Source organism: Somniosus microcephalus, chromosome 9, assembly GCF_052327205.1.
Source record: "Somniosus microcephalus isolate GS21.2 chromosome 9, FLI_Smic_1.0, whole genome shotgun sequence".
In the NCBI taxonomy this organism is placed as follows: Eukaryota; Metazoa; Chordata; class Chondrichthyes; order Squaliformes; family Somniosidae; genus Somniosus; species Somniosus microcephalus.
The window spans coordinates 100893185-100918399 of record NC_140995.1 but is presented as its reverse complement, the minus strand read 5'-3'; the positions used below and the strand labels follow the sequence as shown (position 1 = coordinate 100918399).

Here is a 25215-nt window from a genome sequence, read left to right as displayed (position 1 = left end):
GCATGCGCTGTGCATGCTGAAAACCGGCAATTCCTCCGGGCACACGCGTGAGTACCCCGTCCGTACTCACGCGTTGTGACAGGAATTACTGGGCCATTAGGTATTCCTTACAGATGCCTGCGGGCCAATGATAAATCAATATGCAAATGTTACAAGAGCAGGCACCAGTGAAACCCCTCCCCCATGGACAGAGCAGGCGCCAGTGAAACTCCTCCCCCATAGACAGAGCAGGCGCCAGTGAAACTCCTCCCCCATAGACAGAGCAATCACCAGTGAAACCCCTCCCCCTGTGGACAGAGCAGGCACCAGTGAAACCCCTCCCCCTGTGGACAGAGCAGGCACCAGTGAAACCCCTCCCCCTGTGGACAGAGCAGGCACCAGTGAAACCCCTCCCCCTGTGGACAGCGCAGGCACCAGTGAAACCCCTCCCCCTGTGGACAGCGCAGGCACCAGTGAAACCCCTCCCCCTGTGGAAAGCGCAGGCACCAGTGAAACCCCGCCCGCATGGACAGCGCAGGCGCAGTTTAAATGGGTCAAACCGGCTTTTTTTCAAAAGTAAAGTGCCTTGCGAGCAACCAATTAATGGGCGCTTTGCTTCTCTATGTGAGCGAGCCAATGAGCGGGGTTGTTGTTGATGTCAAGCAGAGTGAGGGGAAGTTAGCAGCGGTTTGTTTGTGGTGAAAACAAAGCGGGCGGTTGATTGGGGCATGAGAGTGCTCGGCTGCTGAGCGAGGTGCCGAGTTCGAGACGGAGCCTGAAAGACCGCGGCTGGCAGCGGGAGGAGACCGGAGCACCGCGCGCCAGGGAGTGCGGGCCCGGGGCGGCGAGGGCTCGGGGGAGGGGGCGAGCGGGCGGCGGAGGCGGAGGGAGCGGAACGGCGAGCCCGACAGCGGCAGGCAGCGGGAGACGGCGGCGCGGCGGCGGAGGGACCGACAGGCCGTGACCCAGCGCAGGAGAGAGCGGGTCAACGGCGGCCCGGCCGACGCGGTCAGCGAGCGGCCGGAGCCCAGGGAGCCAGCGGCTGACACCTGCTCGGAGGAAGAGGACGCGTCGGCTCCACGCCGCACCGAGAGCCCGAGAGATGGGAGCGACAGCCCCGGGCTCAGGGTGAGCCCAGCGGCGGGAGGCGGCGCTGTCGCTGAGCCCAGGTGAGCGAGGCCGGGAAATAATTCTGCCCGAACGGCACCGTTGGCGAGGGTGACTGGCCCTGCCGGTGGGCGAGGGTGACTGGCACCATTGGTTAGTGATATCAGGAGTGAGAGTTGTTGTGGTACTGCCAGTTAATTATCAGTAGTAAGAGTGATTGGCAGTTACTGCCAGTTAGTAATAGCATTAGTGAGGGTAACTGTGCCGTTAATAATGAGTATATTTGACACTGATATTTACTGCTGGTTAGTAATATCAGTACTGAGAGTAACACTGGTCATTTCTGCCAAATAATATCAATAATGAGATTAGCTGTGGCATCAGCAACTACTGCTGAATAGCAGTAATATCAATATTATGAATAGCAATTGGACTATTAACCAGGCGGCCAACCTACATCACTGATGAAATTGTCACCGCAGCTGGACCCCGACTTTGGTATCATGTACTTTTGTGCACACTTCTGTTGTTACACTCCAGATGCAGAACAATCTTAATGGTTGCACTTTGAACCTCAAACTGAAAATGACTACCTTCCATCTGTGAAGTCCCAGCCCCAACCGCAATTAAACTCTGATTGACCTAGTGCCTGTTTATCTACACAGATCCACATTAGAAGAATAACACTCTTGCCTTCATAATAGCATCCAACTTGTGAGAAATACCATGCAAAATGTATTAGTATCTATAGTAATCTGGGATGTTATGATTAAGGTTATCCACCAGGTGTTGCTGTAGCCAATGCTGCTGTTAAGGTCAGGGGTTAGCTTCCTGCTAAGGTCAGCAAAGGTGCAATGCCTGGAAGCAGGCCTGCCTGGTTGTCTCGCAGTCGTTCAATAAAGCACTCTTATTAATCCTCATACCTCGCCTCTTCGAGTTCCTTGTCTCACTACATGGCTTTATCTCATTTGGCGACGAGGTAAAACAGGGCCCTGAATAAGAGAAGTCTGCCAGGACGTTTAAACAACAAAATCATGAGCTGCAGTTAACTACCAGTTGGAAGAGAGCATAGCTGCCACGGTAGGAACGGTCTCCGCTTTTGATATTCAAGCACAAACTTGGGAGGAACACTGTGAAGTGTTGGGTTATTTTTTCGAAGCAAATGAAATAAATGATGCTGGAAAAAGGAAAGCCATTCTGCTTAGTTCAGTGGGAAGCCAAACCTACAGTTTGATGAGGAATCTGCTCAGTCCTGAAAAGCCTGGAGACAAATCATTTGTTGAATTAGTGGCCGTGCTAAAAGAACATTTCAACCCTAAGCCTAGTGAGATTGTACAGCGGTTCAAGTTTAATTCAAGGAACAGGAAAGAGGAAGAGAGTGCAATGGACTATGTAGCAGTGTTGCGTAAATTGGCACAAGATTGCAATTATGGGAACAACCTGAAGAAAATGCTGAGAGGCTAGTTTGCGGAATAATGGACGACCGAATGCAGCGCAGATTATTATCCGAGACTGGGCTTACTTATGAAAAAGCATTGGAACTTGCTCAAGCCACAGAGACAGCGAACCGAGATGTAAAAGAAATACAGGGTTCAGACAGGGCTAATGCTATGCAAGTTGCAGGTCAGGTTGTTGTGCACAAGTTGAACATGTGTCAGAAACCACAAGATTCAAGATTCAGGATCATTTTATTGCCATATGTAACTAGTACAATGGAATACTTACTCCCCACTCACTCCCACAATACAAGCATATAAATATAAAAGCAAAAAATAAAAACAAGTATAAATAAAAACAATAAGCAGAAAGTATAGCAATAACAGTCCAAGTTGCAGGATATGATGAATAGTGCAAAAAAGCCTCAATTACCACTGGAAATAATAGTAATGTAATATGATAAATATATGGTAATATAAGTATAATATACATATTTACATAAACATATAACTATAATATATGGGGCAGTGCGGTTAGAAGTTCAGTAGGCGCACTGCCTGTGGATAGAAACTGTTCTTAAACATGCTGGTCCTGGTTCGGATGCTGTGGTACCGACATCCGGACCGCAGGAGGGAGAACAGTTTGTGCCCAGGGTGATTGGGGTCCTGGATGATGGAGCGGGCCTTGTTCCGGCACCTGGTCTGGAAGATCTCCTCGATGGACGGAAGTGCGCACCCGATGATCTTTTCTGCCGTATTCACAACTCTGGATGGCTTTCTTGTTCTGTGCAGTGGTGTTACCATACCACACATTGACACCACTCGTCAAGACACTCTCTATGGTGCCGCGGTAAAAGTTCACAAGCCACTGTGTGCTTATGCTGCATTTCCTCAGGCACCGTAGAGGGTAAAGGCGCTGGTGTGCCTTCTTCAGCATAGCCTCAGTATTATGGTTCCAGGCCAGGTCGTCGGAGATCTGCAGTCCCAGGAATCGGAAGTAACTGATGACTTCCACTGGTGTCCCGTCTATGCTGATGGGGCGATGGTTCCCTTGGTGGCTTCTGAAGTCCACAATGAGCATGTGAAGGCATGTTCTAGATGCAAGGGCGATCACCTGGCGAGTGAATGCCGGTTTCTGGAGGAAAAGCGCTACAAGTGTGGGAAACAAGGACACATAAAACGAGCTTGCAGGGCGAAATCACCTGTGGAGGAATCCAAACCAAAAGGGGGAGGACAGCAAAACCAAGGGAGAGAAGTGAAAAAACATGGAGCACACCACATCAGCGGGGAAGCTGAGGAAGAAGAGGGCATGTTAGAGAACATTCCAAAAGTGGCTCCTATCACATTGCAACTGATAGTAAATGACTCTAAGGTGAACGTTGAAGTGGATACAGGGTGCGGCGTGACCATAATCAACAAGGCAGAGTACTCAAAATTGTGGAACAGTGCAAAAGTTCGAGTTAAAGCCTTGCTCCCTGCATCTTAAAACATACAGGTGAACGAGTAGTGACATTAGGTACAGCTAAGGTAACTGTGCAACACAGGGACACAGTGGAACAGCTACCTGTAGTTATAGTATCGGGTACTGGACCAAACCTGTTAGGTCGGGCTGGATAAAAGAACTTAAATTAGACTGGGGGGCAGTACATCAAATAGATGTGGGCAAACAATTGACTTTGCAAGAAGTGTTGAGTGAACATGAGAATGTGTTCAAGGAGGAACATGGCACATTTAATGGCCCCCCAGCTAAGATTTATGTAGACCAGGAGGCACCGCCAAGGTTTTTTAAACAACGACCTGTGCCTTATGCCATGAAGCCAAAGGTAGAGGCTGAGCTTGACCGTCTATTGAGAGAGAACATACTGGAGCTAGTGAAATGTTCGGAATGGGCAGCTCCCATAGTACCTGTTTTAAAACCGGACCGTTCGGTAAGACTCTGGAGAATATAAATTGACAGTCAATCTGGTGTCCAAACTAGAGCAGTATCCTATCCCCAAAACAGAGGATCTCTTTGCAAACCTGGCTGGAGGAAAGAAATTCACAAAGTTGGATATGAGTCATGCCTACTTGCAGATTACACTGGATGACGAATCAAAGAAGTATGTCACCATAAATACACAAGGGCTTGTTTACATATAACCGCTTACCGTTTGGTGTCTCATCTAGTCCAGCTATCTTCCAGAGGACAATCAAAGGTGTACTGCAAGGGATTCCACATGTTTCCATCTATCTGGATGACATTCTGGTGATGGGAAGAACCGACCAGGAGCATCTGAGCACTGAGAGGTACTACAGAGATTGGAGAGGGCAGGGTTACGGCTCGAGGAGTAAGTGCACTTTCCTGGGGAATGAGGCAGTGTTCCTGGGACACAGAGTGGACGCCACTGGGCTCCATCCACTCAAGGAGAAGGTACAAGCACTGCAGGACGCCCCTGCTCCTACAAATGTGGCTGAGTTAAAAGCTTACCTGGGACTGCTGAACTATTATAACAGGTTTTTACCAAACTTGTCAACTGTGTTGGCACCTCTTCACAAACTACTGCGCAAGGAGACACAATGGCAGTGGGGAGAGGAGCAGGGGGTTTCATTTGAACAGTCCAAGAAACTGATGCTGTCGTCGGATGTGCTGGTTCACTACAATGCAGAGAAAGACATCATTCTCTCTTGTGACGCTTCACCTTACGGGGTGGGGGCAGTTCTTTCACACTGCATGGAAGATGGAACTGAAAGACCAATAGGGTTTATGTCCCGAGCTCTAACACCAGCGGAAAAAAACTATTCCCAGTTAGACAAAGAGGGGTTAGCAGTAATGTTTGGGTTACAGAGGTTCCACAAGTACATATATGGCAGGAAGTTCACCATATGCACTGATCATAAACCATATCTCTCTTCAATGAAATGAAAGCAGTTCCACAGATGGTGTCACCCCGGATCCAGAGGTGGGCCGTGATGTTGAGGGCATATGAGTATGTCATCGTCTACAAGGCGGGCAAGTACCATGGGAACGCAGATGCCTTGAGCCGTCTTCCACTGCCAGGCACACCTATCCGTGCAGCTCCAGAGGACAGTGACACCGCACTTGTGACTGCAGAGCAAGTAAGAACATGGACAGGTAAAGATCCAGTACTGTCTAGAGTTCGAGAATATGTGGTGAGGGGATGGCCACAGCATCCGGAAGGGACTGACTTCACACCCTACAGTGTCAGGAAAACAGAGCTGTGTGCAGGATGGTTGCGTGTTGTGGGGAGCACGAGTGATTATTCCACAGCCAGCACGACAGTCTATCCTAGAGCAACTACATCATGTCATCCTGGGGTCTTGCGTATGAAAGCCTTGGCTAGGAGTTACTTGTGGTGGCCAAAGCGAGATGAGGAGATAGAAAATCTAGTCAAGACATGCAGCACTTGTCAGGAACACCGGAAGGCATCAGCAGCGGCTCCTCTCCACCCCTGGGAGTGGCCGGATAAACCATGGAGAAGATTGCACTTAGATTATGCGGGTCCATTCATGGGGAAGATGTTCCTCATAATCATTGATGCACATTCCAAATGGATGGATGTTTATCCTGTAAATTCTGCTTCCGCCACTACTACTATAGACTGCCTGCGTCGGAGCTTCAGTAATCAAGGGCTACCGGAGATCGTGGTAAGTGACAATGGCACTTGTGAGTACAGAGACAAAAGAGTTCTTGAGGAAAAAATGGCATAGTGTAGGTGACCTCGGCCCCATATCATCCGTCCTCAAATGGACTTGCGGAGAGAGCCGTACAAACATTTAAAGAGATGATGAAAAAAAGTGCAGCAGGGAGTTTAGCAGCCAAAGTGTCACGGGTTCTGTTCAGCTACAGAATAACACCTCAATCCACCACAGGACTCTCTCCTGCTGAGATGTTATTAGGTCGTAGACTACGCTCCACTCTTGACCTTGTCCACCCAGACCTAAAAAGGAAAATGGATAACAGACAAAACAAACAAAAAGAGAACCATGACAAAAGAACAGAGAGCCAAAGTTTTGGAGAAGGAGATGCGGTCCCTACCAGGAATTTCAGTTATGGACCCAAGTGGATTCCTGGCTTCATAAACGCAATGACCGGTCCCGTATCATACAAGGTCATGTTGGGTGATGGTAGGGTAGTACACAGACATGTAAATCAGATACTTGCCAGACAAGGGGAAATTGAAATGAAGGTTCCAGATGCAATGGCGGAGGACAGGTTTGCCCCCAGTTATCCAAGTGCATCTGTGGTGCCACCACCAGGGACAGAGACAATTCCACAGGAACCCATTCGTCAAGAGGAAACCATCGTTGCAGAGTCAGATACTCCGAGCACTGCTCAGGAGCAGCTGGTGGCTTCACCACAAACGAGCAGGGACTTTACTGTCAGACGTTCACAAAGGACTCGCAAGCCACCAGAGAGATTGATACTGACCTGTTAGATTTGTCAAGTATGGAGCATGGTGAATGGAGACTTCTTATGTGACCCTTAGGAATGATTGTTTGTTAAATTCATACTGAAATCTTAAGGGAGGAGGGATATCGTAATCTGGGATGTTATGATTAAGGTTATCCACCAGGTGGTGCTGTAGACAATGCTGCTGTTAAGGCCAGGGGTTGCTTCCTGTTAAGGTCAAGGGTTAGCTTCCTGCTAAGGTCAGCAAAGGTGCAATGCCTGGAAGCAGGCCTGCCTGGTTGTCTCGCAGTCGTTCACTAAAGCACTCGCATTAATCCTCATACCTCGCCTCTTCGAGTTCCTTGTCTCACTACATGGATTTATCACAGTATCTTTAATCAGCATGCCCTGTCATTTCATCCAAAGGTAGCCCCTTGGCCATGATGCTCTATGAAAGTTGTATTTGCAGGCTCTGGCTGCTGGTTGGTGTTGCATTGTCCTTGCTCACAAAATGTTCTTTTTTTCAACTACTCAGTAACTGAAATTTTTATGTCCCAAAATAATTGTTTAAACAAAATAAAAAATATTTGTTTCACATTTCGATTGATTTGTATTTTGTGTCTTTTCATGACTTTAAAGATTTACTTGAAGGCCTCGGTCTCTCCTACATGCCCAGGCTGGGTTTTGATATTTGTGGTGAGTGTTGAATTTTGATGCAATCTGAGTGTGTACGTAATTTCCAAAGATGCCCTAGTATTGTTCAGCCAGCTGTACTGGCGGAATAATTTTATTCTGGCAGTTTTGGCTCAGTTCTTCAAAACTGTCAAGTCTTCAAGTGCTTTGATTAAGTAACGGAGAGGGTTGATTAAGGTAGTGCGGTTGATGTGTATATGGACTTTCAAAAGGTGTTCGATAAAATACCACATAATAGACCTATTGACAAAATTGAAGCCCATGGGATTAAAGGGGCTTTGCGGATGAAACAAAACTCAAATGTAGTAAACAATGAGGAGACTACAGACGTTGGGAGGATCTAGATAAACCGGTGAAATAGGCATCTGTGCAGATGCAATTTAACGCAGAGAAGTGTGTGTGATACATTTTGGTAGGAAGAATGAGGAGAGGCAGTATAAACTAATTGGTACAATTTTTAAAGGGTTGCAGGAAGAGTGTGACCTGGGGGTGTACTTACACAAGTCTTAGAAAGTGGCAGGACAAGTTGAGAAAGCTGTTTTAAAAAAACAAAACAGAAAACATACGGGATCCTCGGCTTTATAAACAGGCAGAGAATACAAAAGCAAGGAAGTTATGCTAAACCTTTAAGTTGTTGGTTCGGCCCCAGCTGGAGTATTGTCCAAATCTGGGCACCACACTTCAGGAAGGATGTCAAGGCCTTGGAGAGGGTGCAGAGGAGATTTACTAGAATGGTACCAAGGATGTGGGACTTCAGTTACGTGAAGAGACTAGAGAAGCTGGAGTTCTCTTTCAAGCAGAGAAGGTTAAAGCAACATTTAATAGAGGTGTTCAAAATCATGAACGGTTTTGATAGAGTAAATAAGGAGAAACAATTTCCAGTAGCAGAAGGGTCGGTAATCAGAGGACACATATTTAAGGTCATTGGCAAAAGAACCAGAGGCGATATAATATGTTTATGGGAGCATGCTATGTGCAAATTGGCTGTCGCGTTTACTACATTATAACCATGACTACGTTTCAAAAGTACACTCTTGGCTGCCAAGTGTTTTGGAACGTCCTGCGATTATGAAAAGCGCTATATAAATTTGTCTTTCTTTTCTAAGAAGAATTTCTTTTTTACAGCGAGAGTGCTGCCTGTAAGAGTGGTGGAAGCAGATTCAAGAATAACTTTCACAAGGGAATTGGATAAATACTTGAAGGGGAAAAATTTGCAGGGCTATGTGGAAAGGTCAGGGGAGTGGGGTTAATTGGATCGCTCTTTCTAAGAGCCGCCACGGGCACGATGGACTGAATAGCCTCCTCCTGTGTTTTATGATTCGGATATCGTTTAGACAGATTTTTTTCAGCAGGCTGTGATGGAGAGGAAAAAAATTACTATACTGATCACACCCCTGTTGTAGCTTTTGCCTTCTATAAACAACAACAACATGTATTTATATAGCACCTTTAACGTAGTAAAACATCCCAAGACGCTTCACGGGTGTTATCAAAACAAAATTTGACACCGAGCCATATGAGATATTAGGGCAGATGACCAAAAGCTTGGTCAACGATGTTGGTTTTAAGCAGTGTCGTAAAGGAGGAAAGGGAGTTAGAGGCGGAGAAATTCATGGAGGGAATTCCAGCGCTTAAGACCTTGGCAGCTGTAGGCGTGGCTGCCAATGGTGGCGCACTTAAATCGGGGATGAGCGAGAGGCTAGAATTGGAAGGTCGTAGATATTTTGGAGGGTTGTAGGGCTGGAGGAGGTTACAGAGATGGGGAGGGGGGAGACCATGGACCAGTTTGAAAATAGGAATTTTAAAATCGAGGCTTTGCTTAACTGGGAGCCAGTGTAGGTCAGCGAGCACAGGGGTGATGGATGAGCAGGACTTGGTACGAATTAGGACACAGGCAGCAGAGTTTTGGATGACCTCAAGTTTACGGAGAGTAGAACGCAGGAGGCCGGCCAGGAGTGCGTTGGAATAGTCAAGTCTAGAGGTAGCAAAGGCATGGATGAGGGTTTCAGCAGCAGATGAACTGATGCAGGGGTGCAGCTGGGTGATGTTACGGAGATGGAAATGGGCTGTCTTAGTGATGGCGCAGATATGTGGTCAGTGCTCCTCTCTGGATCAAATATGACACCAAGGCTGCGAATAGTCGGGTTAAGCCTCAAACGGTTGCCAAGGTGAGGGATGGAGTCGGTGGCTAGAGAATGGAGTTTGTGGCGGGGCCCAAAGACAATGGCTTCTGCCTTCCCAGTATTTAGTTGGATGAAATTTCTACTCATCCAGTACTGGATGTCGGACAATTTAGAGACAGTGGAGGGGTTGAGAAAGGTGATGAGGTAGAGCTGGGTGTTGTCAGCGTACATGTGGAAACTGACAGTGTTCTCGGATGATGTATGCAATGCCACAGGAGATCGACTGTTATATTAAGCCTTGATTATGGTGTACACTTCTTGTAAACATTAACCCATTTGCAACATGTTAACATTTTATAATGGCAAAAGGATATGTCAACAACTTATAATCGAAACATCCTATTTGCCCATCATCTTGTAGTTACACCTCTTACTTTATGATGCTCTCATGTTAGTTGCTTAGGTCTGCCCACTATTTTGTTTTTTCACCCAATCTTTGGATTCTTCTCAATTTCTTTGCTCCACCTGTACATCTCTTCAATTTTTGAGCAGAATTAAATTCTGCTCCTTTTCCTGTATTGTTGCTTCCTTCCTGACGGCTCTGCATCCCAAGGCTTGTTTCCCAACCTGAGCTGCTGTTGTGGTTGCACCCCAGCTACTCTCAAGCTGTCTCCTGATTTATCTTCAGTCTCATTCACCATTTAAAATTTATTTTTGTCCAGTGCGGCCTTCCCTTTCCTGGTATTGTGGAGTTTTTTTTCAGCCTTCCAGCTTGCTCATTTTTTGTACAGGGGTGTAGCATTTGCAACCTTCTAGTCTTCCGGCACCACTCCCATATCCAAGGAGGACGGAAATATTGAAACGTAGAAGATAGGAGCAGGAGTAGGCCATTCGGCCCCTCGAGCCTGTTCCGCCATTTAATGAGATCATGGCTGATCATCCAAGTTCAGTAACTTGTCCCTGCTTTCTACCCATATCCCTTGATCCCTTTAGACTTAAGAAATATATCTAACTCCTTCTTGAATATATTCAATAAGTTGGCCTCAACTGCCTTCTGTGGTAGAGAATTCCACAGGTTCACCACTCTCTGGGTGAAGAAATGCCTCCTCATCTCAGTCCTAAATGGCTTACCCCTTATCCTTAGACTGTGACCCTGGTTTTGGACTCCCCTGCCATTGGGAACATCCTTCCTGCATCTAGTCTGTCTAGTCCTGTTAGAATTTTATAAGTTTCAATGAGATCCCCTCTCATTCTTCTAAACTCTAGCGAATATAAGCCTAATCGACCCAATCTCTCTCCATACGTCATTCCTGCCATCCCAGGTATCAGTCTGGTGAATCTTTGCTGCACTCCCTCCATGGCAAGAACATCCTTCCTCAGATAAGGCGACCAAAACTGCACACAATACTCAAGGTGCGGTTTCACCAAGGCCCTGTACAACTGCAGCAAGACATCCTTGCTCCTGTACTCGAATCCTCTCGCTATGAAGGCCAGCATACCATTTGCCGCCTTAACTGCCTGCTGCACCTGCATGCTTACCTTCAGCGACTGGTGCACAATGACACCCAGGTCTCGTTGCACTTCCCCTTCTCCCAATCTGTTGCCGTTCAGATAATGTGCCTTCCTATTTTTGCCACCAAAGTGGATAACCTCGCATTATCCACATTATACTGCACCTGCCGTGGATCTGCCCAATCACCCAACCTGTCCAAATTATACTGGAGTTTCCCTGCATCCTGCTCACAGCAGACACGCCCACCCAGCTTTGTGTCGCCTGCAAACTTGAAGATATTACATCTAGTTCCCTCGTCTAGATCATTAATATATATTGTGAATAGCTGGGGTCCTAGCACCGATCCCTGCGGTACCCCACTAGTCACTGCCTGCCACTCGGAAAAAGACCCGTTTATTCCAACTCTTTGCTTCCTGTCTGCCAACCAGTTCTCTATCCAAGTCAGTACCTTACCCCCAATCCCATGTGCTTTAACTTTGCACGCCAATCCCTTATGTGGGACCTTATCGAAAGCCTTCTGAAAGTCCAAATACACAACATCCACTGGTTCTCTTATCTATTCTACCAGTTACATCCTCAAAAAATTCCAATACAGGAAACTTCGCGATATCTGGCACTGACGGGACCGGCGTGATGCCGATCTATGAAAACTTCCGGACAGACCAGCGCTAATGTTGAAGGATACAGAGGTTTTCATCTCCGTATCTGACAACAAACACTGTTGCTTAGCAACAGCTTGTAAACAGTTGGCCCGTACCTTGGAAGCGTCTCTGTAGGCTTAGCAACAGCTTCAGAGAGGCTTTCCAGAGACTGACTGTTTAAAAAAATGCTAGGAGAAGAAAAAAAAACCTAACAAAACAGCTGCTGATTTCTGCCGTTAGATCGAGGTTTACGGACATACAACTTCCGGATAAACCAAAGTTTCCTGTAGATTAGTCAAGCACGATTTACCTTTTGTAAATCCATGTTGACTTTGTCTGATCCTGTCACTGTTTTCCAAGTGCTCTGCTATTACATCTTTTATAATGGACTCTAGCATTTTCCCCACTACCGATGTCATGTCAGGCTTACCGGTCTATAATTCCCCGTTTTCTCTCTACCACCTTTTTTAAATAGTGGGGTTACATTAGCTACCCTCCACTCCATGGGAACTATTCCAGAGTCTATAGAATTTTGGAAGATGACCAGCAATGCATCTACTATTTCTCGGGCCACTTCCTTAAGTACCCTAGGATGTAGATTATCAGGCCCTGGGGATTTATCGGCCTTCAATTTCCCTAACACTATTTCCCTACAAATACTGATTTCATTCAATTCCTCCCTCTCATTAGACCCTATGTTCCCTGACATCTCTGGGAGGTTATTTGCGTCCTCCTTTGTGAAGACACAACCAACGTATGTATTTAATTGGTCAGCCATTTCTTTGTTCCCCATTATAAATTCCCCTGATTCTGACTGCAAGGGACCTACGCTTGACTTCACCAATCTTTTCCTCTTCACATATCTATAGAAGCTCTTACAGTTAGTTTTTATGTTCCTTGCAAGCTTACTCTCATATTCTATTTTCCCCCTCTTAATTAATCCCTTTGTCCTCCTTTGCTGAATCCTAAACTGCTCCCAATCCTCAAGTTTGGTGCTTTTTCTGGCCAATTTATATGTCATCTCCTTGGATCTTATGCTATCCCTAATTTCCCTGGTTAGCCACGGTTGAGTCACCTTTTGTTTTATTTTTATGCCAAGCAGGGATGAACAAATTCTGTAGTTCATCCATGCGATCTTTAAATGTTTGCCATTGCCTATCCACTGTCAACCCTTTAAGTAACGTTCCCCAATCCATCCTAGCCAACTCGCGCCTCATACCACCGTAGTTTCCTTTATTGAAATTCAGGACCCTCGTCTCTGAGTCAACTACTTCAATCTCCATCTTAATGAAGAATTCTATCATATTATGATTGCTCCTCCCCAAGGGGCCTCGCAGAACAAGATTGCTAATTAATCCTTTCTCGTTACATAGTACCCAGCCTAAGATAGCCTGATCTCTAGTTGGTTCCTTGACATATTGGTCCAGGAAACCATCCCGTATACACTCTAGGAATTCCTCCTCCACAGTATTGTTACTAATTTGGTTAGCGCAGTCTATATGTAGATTAAAGTCACCCATGATAACTGCTGTGCCCTTATTGCACGCGTCTCTAATTTCCCATTTAATGCCACCCCCAACCTCAGCATTACTGTTTGGGGATCTGTATACAACTCCCACTAACGTTTTCTGCCCCTTGGTATTTCTGAGTTCTACCCATACAGATTCCACATTATCAGAGCTAATATCCTTCCTTACTATTGTTAATCTCTTTAACCGGCCATGCTACCCCACCTTCTTTTCCTTTTTGCCTGTCCTTCCTGAATATTGAATACCCCTGGATGTTGAATTCCCAGCCTTGGTCACCCTGGAGCCATGTCTCCGTAATTCCAATTACATCATATCCGTTTACATCTATTGGTGCAGCTAATTCATCCACCTTATTACGAATGCTCCTCGCATTAAGACGCAAAGCCTTCAGGCTTGTTTTTTTAACACTCTTAGCCCTTTTAGAATTATTATTTACTGTAGCCCTGTTTGATTTACACTAGGGTTGCGAAGGGATGTAAAGTTTCTGGGAAATTTCCAGAAATTTACCACTGGAAGTTTAGCTTGGGAATTTTGCCCAAAAAAGCACATGCTAGCATAATGTTTTTTAAACTATTTCTTTCATATTTTTTCCCCACAGGTCCTCTCTCTTAAAATTACTAACAGAGATGGAATCTTAATTATTAGGAATTTCTTAATCAATATATGTTTATCTTCTTACTTGGCTTGTTTTAATAATTACAAGTTTTGTGTGTGACTGTGAACAAATGTGTCCTGATTGGTTGGATGAGCGATTAGCTTCCTCTATTGGTGATGTAGCGTCATGCGTGCACAGGTCATGCTTCCATCACATGAAGCATCAGGAAAAATGTACTCACCGTGTTGCAATCGTGCTGATCGACCACAGTTCGACAGAGACGAATGCCCTTTATTTCTCTGATTAGAATAATGCCACGTTTACTGTCGGATGTGTGGAAGCATTTTACCCCAGGCATTAAAGATGGAAAGACTGTGTACATGTGCAAACACTGTACAAAGCCATATGTAAAGAATGCCACAAAGATGCAGCAGCATTTATCCAAATGCAACAACTTCACTCAAAGCTCACAGCAGTCAGCCCAGAGTTCCTCTGCTTCCATTCAAGAAGATGATGGTTCACATTCAGCATCAGGCTTCTTATCAGCAACTCCTGGCCCACTTGGAAGGTTCTTTGATACAATGGATAACCATAGCCAGAAGAATGCAGATGAGTGCCTTGCTCAAGCTGTATGTGCGACAGGCTCACCCCTCATGCTCACAGCCAATGTGTACTGGAAGAGATTTTTCAATGTTATTCGCCCTGCATGCTGTCCTCCCACCAGGCATGTTTTGCCTACTTATTTGCTGGAGGCTGAGTAAGAGTCCAAGGAAAGCTCAAAGAAACGATAGCGATGGCAGACTGTGTTGCAGTTATCTCAGATGGGTGGTCAAATGTACGAGGGGAGGGCATCATAAACTACATTGTCTCCACTCCTCGCCCAGTGTTCTTCAAAAGCACAGACATGAAGGACAACAGACACACAGGCACATACATTGCTGATGAGCTGAAAGTGGTCATCAACGATCTTGGATCACAAAAGGTCTTTGCAGTAGCTACTGACAATGCTGCGAATATGAAGGCTGCTTGGGCTCAAGTGGAGGAGGCCTACCCTCATATTACGCCTATTGGGTGCGCAGCTCATGGGCTCAATCTGCTCCTCAAGGACATCATAGGTTTGAGAACCATGGAAACACTGTACAAGCGAGCCAAGCAAGTTGTTAAGTATGTCAGAGGAAAACCGGTAGTTGCAGCAACCTACAACTCCAAGCAAACGAACAAGAACACCACACTGAAGCTGCCCAGCAACACTAGATGGGGTGGCGTTGTCATAATGTACAACAGCCTTCTGGAGGGTAAGGAGTCGCTGCAAGAAATGGCAATATCCCCCCTCACGCCACCTCAATCTGGACGTGGGCAAAGTTCTGGGAAGTCGGGCAAAGTTCTCTACCAAGCAAGGTCTTTGGAATGGGGACGGGATATGGGAATCATGCAAGCATATCAGTGCACATGCCTGGTGGAAGGGACTTTGTGCATCTGAGGCCCTGTCACCTATTGCATCAGTGATGCTCCAAATCCCACCTTCATCAGAGGCCTCTGAACGAAACTGGTCACTTTTTGGGAATACGCATACAAAGGTGCGCCAGAGGCTGACTAACAAGAGAGTGGAGAAACTGGGCGAACCTACAACTTATTGAGCCAGATACAGAAGTGTCCACCACACAGCTAGACAGTGACACAGAGGAGGAAATGGACATGTCAGAGAATCCGGAGGAGCAATGATGAGCAGAAGACTCCAAGGGACAAAATAAGGACAAATTACAGGCTAAATAAGCTGACAATCTTTATTTTATTTTAGATGGGTCTTTTTTGTGGGGGTTCAATAAAGTTCAAAATTATAACCTAAAAGCTTTGAAAGCCTGTTTTTATTTGTATGGAACAGTATGTCTATTTTGTAGACCAAGATAATGTAAGGGTCAGAGACAAAAACCATCAGTGTGCAAAAAAACTTTAAATTCCTGAAAATTCCCATGGAAAGTTTCCTCTTTTAAAAATTCCCAGAATTTTGCAACCCTAATTTACACCCTTGATTTTTCTGCATTCCACTTTTGCTTTTCTCCTTCCTGTCTTTTGTTTCTATCCTTGCTTCCCTTTCCTCTGTCTCCCTGCACAGTTTAACCCCCTGCCATTTCAGTTTAAACCTTCCCCAACAGCACTAGCAAACACTCCCCCATGGACATCAGTCCTGGTCCCGCCCAGGTGCAAACCATCCAGTTTGTACTGGTCCCACCTCCCCCAGAATCGGTTAAAATGTTGCAGGAATTTGAATCCCTCCCCCTTGCACCATTCCTCCAGCCACGTATTCATCTGAAATATCCTTCTATTTCTACTCTGACTAGCACGTGGCAATCGTGAGATTACTACCTTTTGAGGTCCTATTTTTTAATTTGCCTCCTAACTCCCTATATTCAGCTTTTAGGACCTCATCCTGTTTATTACCAATATCGTTGGTACCTATATGCACCACGACAACTGGTTGTTCACCCTCCCCCTGCAGAATGCCCTGCAGCCGTCCTGAGACATCCTTGACCCTTGCACCAGGGAGGCAACACACCATCCTGGAGTCTCGTTTGCGGCCGCAGAAACGCCTATCTATTCCCCTTACAATAGAATCCCCTATCACTATAGCTCTCCCACTCTTTTTCCTCCCGTCCTGTGCAGCAGAACCACCCATGGTGCCAGAAAGTTGGCTGCTGCTGTCTTTCCCCCGATGAGCCATCTCCCTCAACAATATCCAAAGTGGTATATCTGTTTGAGAGAGGGATGGCCACAGGGGACCCCTGCACTACCTGCCTGTGCCTACTACTCAGCCTGGTGGTCACCCATTCCCTTTCTGCCTGTGCAGCCTTTACCTGCGGTGTGACCAACTCCCTAAACGTGCTATCTACGATGTCCTCCGCTTCACGAATGCTCCAGTATGTATCCATTCGCAGCTCCAGCGCCGCAATGCGGTCTGCCAGTAGCTGCAGCTGGATACACTTCCCGCACACATGGTCGTCGGGGACACAGGAAGTGTCCCTGATTTCCCACTTAGTGCATTTCTACTCATTTAATGAGATCATGGCTGATCATCCAAATTCAGTACCCTGTCCCTGCTTTCTCCCCATATCCCTTGACCCCTTTAGCCTTAAGAAATATATTTAACTCCTTCTTGAATATATTTAATGAATTGGCCTCAACTGCCTTGTGTGGTAGAGAATTCCACAGTTTCACTTCTCTCTGGGTGAAGAAATTCCTCCTCATCTCTGTCTTAAATGGCTTACCCCTTATCCTTAAACTGTGACCCCAGGTTCTGGACTCCCCTGCCATCAGGAACATCCTGCATCTAGTCTGTCTAGTCATAGAAACATAGAAGATAGGAGCAGGAGTAGGCCATTCAATGCGATCATGGCTGATCTTCCAAATTCAATACCCTGTCCCTGCTTTCTCCCCATATCCCTTGATCCCCTTAGCCTTAAGAAATATATCTAACTCCTTTTTGAATATATTTAATGAATTGACCTCAACTGTCTTTTGTGGTAGAGAATTCCACAGGTTTACCACTCTCTGGGTGAAGAAACTCCTCTTCATCTCCGTCCTAAATGGCTTACCCCTTCTCTTTAGACTGTGACCCTGGTTTTGGACTCGCCGCCATCGGGAACATTCTTCCTGCATCTAGTCTGCTAGTCCTGTTAAAATTTTATGTTTCAATGAGATCCCCTCTCATCTAAACTCTAGCGAATATAAGCCTAATCGACCCAATCTCTCTCCATATGTCATTCCTGCCATCCCAGGTATCAGTTTGGTGAATCTGCACTGCACTCCCTCCATGGCAAGAACATTCTTCCTCAGATAAGGCGACCAAAACTGCACACAATACTCAAGGTGTGGTCTCGCCAAGGCCTTGCACAACTGCAGCAAGACATCCTTGCTCCAGTACTCAACCTCTCGCTATGAAGGCCAGCATACCATTTGCCGCCTTAACCGCCTGCTGCACCTGCATGCTTACCTTCAGCGACTGGTGCACAAGGACACCCAGGTCTCGTTGCATTTCCCCTTTTCCCAATCTATTGCCATTCAGATAATCTGTCTTCCTGTTTTTGCCACCAAAGTGGATAACCTTGCATTTATCCACATTAATACTGCACCTGCCGTGCATCTGCCCAATCGCCCAACCTGTCCAAATCATACTGGAGTTTCTCTGCAGCCTCCTCACAGCGCACACGCCCACCCAGCTTTGTGTCGTCTGCAAACTTGGAGATATTGGCCCAGAAATTCGGCTCTCCACGGGTGAGTACGCACGGGGTACTCGCCCGTAGGCCGAATGGAAATGCCGGTTTCCTGCATGCACTGCGCATGCGCGGGAAACCGGCACTTCCGATCCTCTGAACGAAGAGTTTCAAAGGTCGAACGCGCACGCAAGGGAGAGGCTGCGCGTGTGCTTTGAACGTAGGTTTTTTTTTTGCAGGTTTTCACGCGAGGTTAAGCCTGCAGGATTTACACATTTAAAAAGCAGGCGTAAGGCCTGCTTTTTACAAGGTAAGCGGTCAATTAATTAAAATTAAAACATTTTTTCCGCAGGTTTATTATTTTAAAATACTTTAAAGCAAGGTAAGTTTATTTTTAGCACTTTTTTAATAAAATTTTCAAAAATTTAAATTATTGTTTAAAATAGTTATTTAATGTAATTTATAGTTTATTTAAAAAGTGTGATTTAAAAAAAAAAATTATTTGAAGGTTTACTGCTATTTTGGGGCCCGTAGTATTCATAAGTTTTCACAGGTCTTCCTGTCAATTTTATGAATGGGCTTTTCCCTCCTCCGATTGGCTGCCCATGGCTCACATGATCCCAGGGGACGCATCGCACTAACTACGCCCCTGGGACATGCAAGCACAGCGCGCCAGCAGCTGGGCAAGGCCCCGGAGCAGAATTCCACGGGGCCCTAGAGCTCAACTGCCGGCGCGCAAGGTAAGTGCAGGTCGGGGGCTTGCACCCGCGGGAAGCCCCCGACCCGAATTTCTGGGCCATTACATCTAGTTCCCTCGTCTCGATCATTTATTTATATATGTGAATAGCTGGGGTCCTAGCACCTGCCTGCCACTCGGAAAAAGAACATTTGCTATTTCCACCCTTAAATCTCTCAGCAACTTAAAATGCATCCCATCTGGACCGAGTGACTTTTCTACTTTGAGCGCTGACGTCTGTTTAAGTACCTCCTCTTTATCTATTTCTATCATTCAATTTCTCTACCCCTCCTTTTACTGTGACATTAATTAGCAGCATCCTCTTTATTGAAGACAGATGCAGAGAACTAATTTAGTACCTTTGCTTCCCCAAGAAGATTTCCTTTTTGGTCCCTAATTGGCCCCACCCTTTCTTTGACTAACCTTTTACTCTTTGTCTTTACAAAGTACTTTAGTGTATCCTTTCATGTTACCTACAAATCTTTTCTCATACATTCTCTGCCACTTTTATTTCCTTTTTCCATTTTCCTCTGTACTTTCTGTATTCTGCTTGATTCTCTACTGTATTATGATCCTAACATTTATCATCAGCCTCCTTTTTCAGTTTCATTTTAATCCCAATTTCTTTGGTCATCCAGGGCGCTCTAGCTTTGGATGACCTTCCTTTCCCTCCACTCCCCCCATAGGAATGTGTTTAGTCTGTACCCAAACACACTCCTCCTTGAAGGCCTCCTATTGCTCATTTACTGTTTTGCTTGATGTGGCTCGGTGTCAAATTTTGTTTTGTAACGCTCCTGTAAAGCGCCTTGGGATGTTTTACTGCGTTAAAGGAGCCACCTGGAATTAAAGGTGTTAACTCCCTGAAATTAGCCCTGTTCAGTTGACTAGCTTCACCATTGATTGTTCCCTGTCCTTTTCCATAACTACTCTAAACCTAATGATATTGTGATCACAGTTTCCCAAATGCTCTCCCAATGAAAGATGCCCCACTTGCCCCACTTCTTTATCCAGAAGTAGATCCAGCACTGCTTCCTTCCTCATATTGGGCTAGAAACATGCTGATCAAGAAAGTTCTCCTGTACACATTTCAGGAATTCCTCCCTCTCCTTGCCCTTTACACTGCCCCCCCCCCCCCCAGTCTATATTAGGATAATTGAAGTCTCCCATTATCACTACTCTATTGTTTTTACATCTTTCTGAAATTCATTAGGGGTTGGTCAATAATAAATCACAGTGTGGAACATGGATGGGGCCAGGAAGAGAACTGCATAGGACACTCATGCATAAAGAAATGTACAGGTGAGTCATGGCAATGAAGGTTACAGATGAGCACTGTGAGGCAAAGCATGGAGTAGTGTGGTTACCTAACAGTGCATGGGATACTGGATAGCAGGTGAGGAGTTGATGGGCAAGTGGATGGAATAAATCAGACGTTCAGCCATTCTGGGTTGCCCCCCCCGGGCCATGCAACCATTCATCTCCCATGCAAAAGAGAAGCAGAAGAGGAGGAAAGCTGGAGTAACAGCAGCAGAACCATAACATACAAGAGAGGTGGCTGTCCTCCAACTTACTGTGAGCAACACCTTGGAAGATCCTCTAGTGGGGGGCGGGGGTGGTACGCGAGTGTTGCAAAAAATACTTCGATAAACTTCCCTCCAAGGACTGCAGGTGATCCCAACAGTGCCACCTGGGTTGGAGTCAATCCTGCAAAAGTTAGGTAAGAGTGCTACTTTTGTTTGAGACAGAGTTATGGAGTACTTGAGGTGCATAAAATCAACAGAAATTGTGACAAAAATAGTGTCTATTGGAAAAAAAGTTATGGGAAGTATGTATATGACATAACATGAAGTCCTAGCAGACTCAAGACTTTTAGTAAATAGTGGATCTGCTGTGGCATTGAGGATATGATGTTTTGAAACAATAGGGGTGCTATGCCATGTATGGCAAACATGGAACCAATGGATCTTGGCGAGGGCAGTGGGTGATGGGAATGTGGGACTTGATGCAGATAAGGACATGTGCTACATTCTGACATAACAACAGAAAATGCTGGAAATACTCAGCAGGCCAGGCAGCATCCGTGGAGAGAGAAACAGAGTTAACGTTTCAGGTCTGGGACCCTTCATCAGAACTGGAAAAAGCTGGAGATGTAACAGATATTAAGCAGGCGCAGCGACCGCGGGGGGGGGGGGGGGGGGGTGCGGTTAGGAGGGGAGGAAGGAGTAGAAAGCACATCCTGTACTTTTGTAAGAGGCAGGAAAGATAAAATGTTGCAAATGGGAATTGCAAAAATCATACTGCATGAAAAATGGGGGCAGGGATAATTATCTGAAATTGTTGAACTCAATGTTGAGTCCGGCAGGCTGCAAAGTGCCCAATCGAAAGATGAGGTGCTGTTCCTCGAGCTTACGTTGAGCTTCATTGGAACAATGCAATAGCCCGAGGACAGAGAGATCAGAGTGGGAGTGAAGCGGTGAATTAAAGTGACAGGCGACCGGAAGCTCAGGGTCACCCGAACGGAGGTGTTCTGCAAAGCGGTCGCCCAATCTGCGTTTGGTCTCCCCAATGTGCTACATTCTGTTGGATACATTGAAAGATAGAGAATAGGAGTTAGGATAAAGGAAGCAAATATGAGGCAGAGGGGAGAAAATGCAAACCAAGGATTGAAAGAAGGAATAGTATAACTATGGTTATATTTTTTATTTGTTCTTGGGATGTGGCAACATTTGCAAGGCAGTATTTACTGGACATCCTTAGATGCCTTTAGGGTATTGAGTCAACCATGTAGTATGGAACTGCAGTCATGTGTAGGTCACACTGGGTAGTGAAGACAAATTTCTTTCCCTGAAGAACATGAGTGAACCAGTTAGGTTTTTACAACAAACCTGCAGTTTTCATTGTACTGCTACACTACCAAGATCTAGAAACTGTTTGCAAATAAGACCTTTTTTAGATAAGAAAATGTGGCAATTAAAAATCTAATTTAGTTTTATATACATCTTTTTAAAGTAATGCTTGTTGAAAACCTCTTGGACAAATGAGTGAAACCAACCCTGACTCATTGCTTGATCATTGTTTATTTCCTATTCTATGGCACTATCACCATGCTCAAAAGCAAAACTCAAGCCACACAAGCTTTAAAAATTTAAATAGATGTAATTTTCTCTTATCAAAATGAATTCTTTACATGTTAGTGATAATGACCTCAGTTTTCAGGAATGGGCTTGGGTAAAAGTCTGATAGATCAAGGTTGTGCTGGACAGGAGGATTCTCCGCTGCAAACAACTGCTTCACAATCTTCCACTGACCTGAGTATTTCCAGCATTTTCTGTTTTTATTTCAGATTTCCAGCATCTGCAGTATTTTGCTTTTGCTTCACAATCTTCATTTTTTTCTTCTCTCTCTCTCTGCTGCAACATGAATCCTGACCATAAACTCAATTGGAACTTAACCCTGAAATCCATAGAAGATTTTTCCCCCTTGAAGAGGATGGAATAGGGTCACAGTCATGGCACCTACATATAGACATCATTTAGAGTGAGGAAGGTAATGATAAACCACTTCTGTTGCATTTGAAAGACTTTTAACATTTTCTTTTTCCTTTGGTGTGAAATCTTTTCATAAAAAGATGTTCACATACCATGCATGTTCATGAGTGGTTTATCACTTGTCTTTTCTGAAAATTGTTTTGCATAACCTTGAGACCCTGAAAAATATAGTCGGGTTAGGGACAAGGTTGAAAGATACACCTTTACTGCTTTTCTCCGTTCCCAATGACCAACACCAGTGCCTCTTTAAAACTACATCAAACGTGATGTGATATTGCAGGAATATGAAATCATACAGCACCATTAGGCTGCATTTGATCTGAATTTATAAATGTCCAACTGAAAATATTTATACTGTGCTGATTAAAGGATTTCCCCCCTTTTCTTTACTGGTTTCCTGAAAGGTGGATTACTCATTCCTTGGGATATGGTTTAATGAGAACCAACAACTCAAGCTGCCCATTTTTACACGTAAGCCAGTGATTATTGACAGGTTATTTGACATGGGTACATTATAGCCAAGCCATGTTTTGTCCTTTTATTAGTTGACTTTGTGCATGGGGATTAGAAATCTGGTGTAGTTTTCAGGTGTAGAGGGCTTTGTGGGAGGTGGGGGGATATAATTAGACTGGGTGTACAATGTAATTCAGTCCCATTTTGAAGTTAGACATTTTGTCCTAATTTTTGTATTTCCATTATAAATGAGGTCATAGGAATTTATAATGGAAGCTGCCTGCGTAAACTTATGATGTAATGACACCCTCCCGCCATTGGTGCAGCAGAACCACGGGAGCTGGAGCATGTGATTACAGGCTGGCTGGTTTTATATGGAAAGTTTCCATTATAAATATGAACATAGTAATTTATAATGGAAAATGTCAAAGTTGATAGGAAATACATGCAGATGTAAGATTTTCAATATATTTTAGATATATGTATATTCAATATATATAGTATATATTTTTATGCATTTGATAACATATAAAAGCTTTAGCCAGATGATGCTTGTATAATTGAATATCTTCTTGCTATCATAGATGAATGAGTTCATGTGGTTACTCGGGATGAAAATATTATGTAACACATGCAATCGTACAAACTTAGCTATGGTTTTATATTCCACCAGTATAGTAGATTGCCCATTGTGAGTCAGTGAATACGCTGTTTTATAACAATAGGGCTGTTAGCAACAAAGTGTGATGGAGAAAGTTGTACAGGGAGTATGTGTCCATTATATTACAAGACTTTTAATATATCATACAAGTGGATCTCTCATACTTCTGTGAAATTTAAAGGGAAAATTATGTTTAGTTAATTTTAGCTGGAGGCAACATTGTACTTTCTAGGAAACCTGGCTGGTTTTGCAGTAATTGTAACAGACATTCAAAACACAGTAAATGTTGCCAAATTTAAAGTTTACACTTAATCTCTCTTTAATTGTGATGATCAGTGGTGGAGAAACTTTGGGACAATAATCCAGGACACAATTAATTGGCACTTGGAAAAGCATGGGCTAATAAATGAAAGTCAGCACGGATTTGTTAAAGGCAAATTGTGTTTAACTAACTTGATCGAGTTCTTCGATGAAGTAATGGAGAGGGTTGATGAGGGGAGGGCGGTTGATGTGTATATGGACTTTCAACAGACGTTTGACAAAGTACCACTTGACTTGTTAGCAAAATTAAAACCCATTGGATTAAAGGGATCGTGGCTGTGTGGATACGAAATTGGCTAAGGGATAGAAAGCGGCGAATAGTGGTGAGTGGTTGTTTTTCAGACTGAAGGGAAGTGCACTGGGTCGGTATTCAGATAACTGCTCTTTCTCGTATATGTTACATGGACTTGGGTACAACAGGGCATAATTTCAAAGTTTGCATGACATGAAACTTGGAAATGTAGCAAACAATGAGGAGGATAGTACAGACTTCAGGAGGACATAGACAGACTGGTGAAATGGGCAGATGCAATTTAACGCAGAGAAGTGTGAAGTGATGCATTTTGGTAGGAAGAATGAGGAAAGGCAATATAAACTAAATGATCCAGTTTTAAAGAGGGTGCAGAAATAGAGAGACCTGGGGGGTGTACATACACAAATCTTTGAAGGTGGCAGGACAAGTTGCTAAGGCTTTTAAAAAGGCATATGGGATCCTTGGCTTTATAAATAGAGACATAGAGAACCAAAGGCGACATAAGAAAAAACTTTTTTACGCAGAGAGTGGTTAAGATCTGGAATGCACTGCCTGAAAGGGTGGTGGAGGCAGAGTCGATCTTATCTTTCAAAATGGAGTTGGATAAGTATCAGAAGGAAAAAAATTTGCAGGGCTACGGGGAAAGGGCAGGGGAGTAGGACTAGCTGAGAGTTGGCATGGGCTTGATGGGCCGAATGGCCTTCTTCCGTGCTGTAACTATTCTATGATTCTAAGCTGGGGTTCTTCTTCGAGCAGAGAAGGCTAAGAGGAGATTCGATAGAGGTGTTTAAAATCATGAAGGGTTTAAATATATAGAGTAAATAAGGAGAAACAATTTCTAATGGCAGAAGGGTCAGTAACCAGAGATTACAGATGTAAGGTAATTGGCAAAAGAGCCAGAGGTGACATGAGGATACAGTTTTTTACACAGTGAGTTGTGATCTGGAATGCACTGCCTGAAAGGGTGGTGGAAGCAGATTCAAGAATAACTATCAAAAGGTAATTGAATAAATACTTGAAGGGAAAACA

General features: G+C 44.8%; 1 protein-coding gene across 16 annotated transcripts in view; it reads left to right on the top strand.

Annotated features, from left to right (window-relative positions):
- The first annotated feature begins 861 nt into the window (after positions 1-861).
- The window catches only part of agbl5 (AGBL carboxypeptidase 5), a 264564-nt gene continuing 240210 nt past the window's right edge, over positions 862-25215 (top strand). For 7 of the 16 annotated variants that reach the window (XR_015079514.1, XM_085996893.1, XM_085996898.1 and 4 more), the window contains exons 1-2: positions 865-1148; positions 7552-7608. The gene's annotated coding sequence lies outside the window, so the exon portion shown is untranslated. Of the gene's footprint in view, positions 1149-7551; positions 7609-22172; positions 22497-25215 lie in introns of those variants that run through there. The other 9 variants (XM_085996886.1, XM_085996887.1, XM_085996888.1 and 6 more) reach the window with 5 other exon arrangements.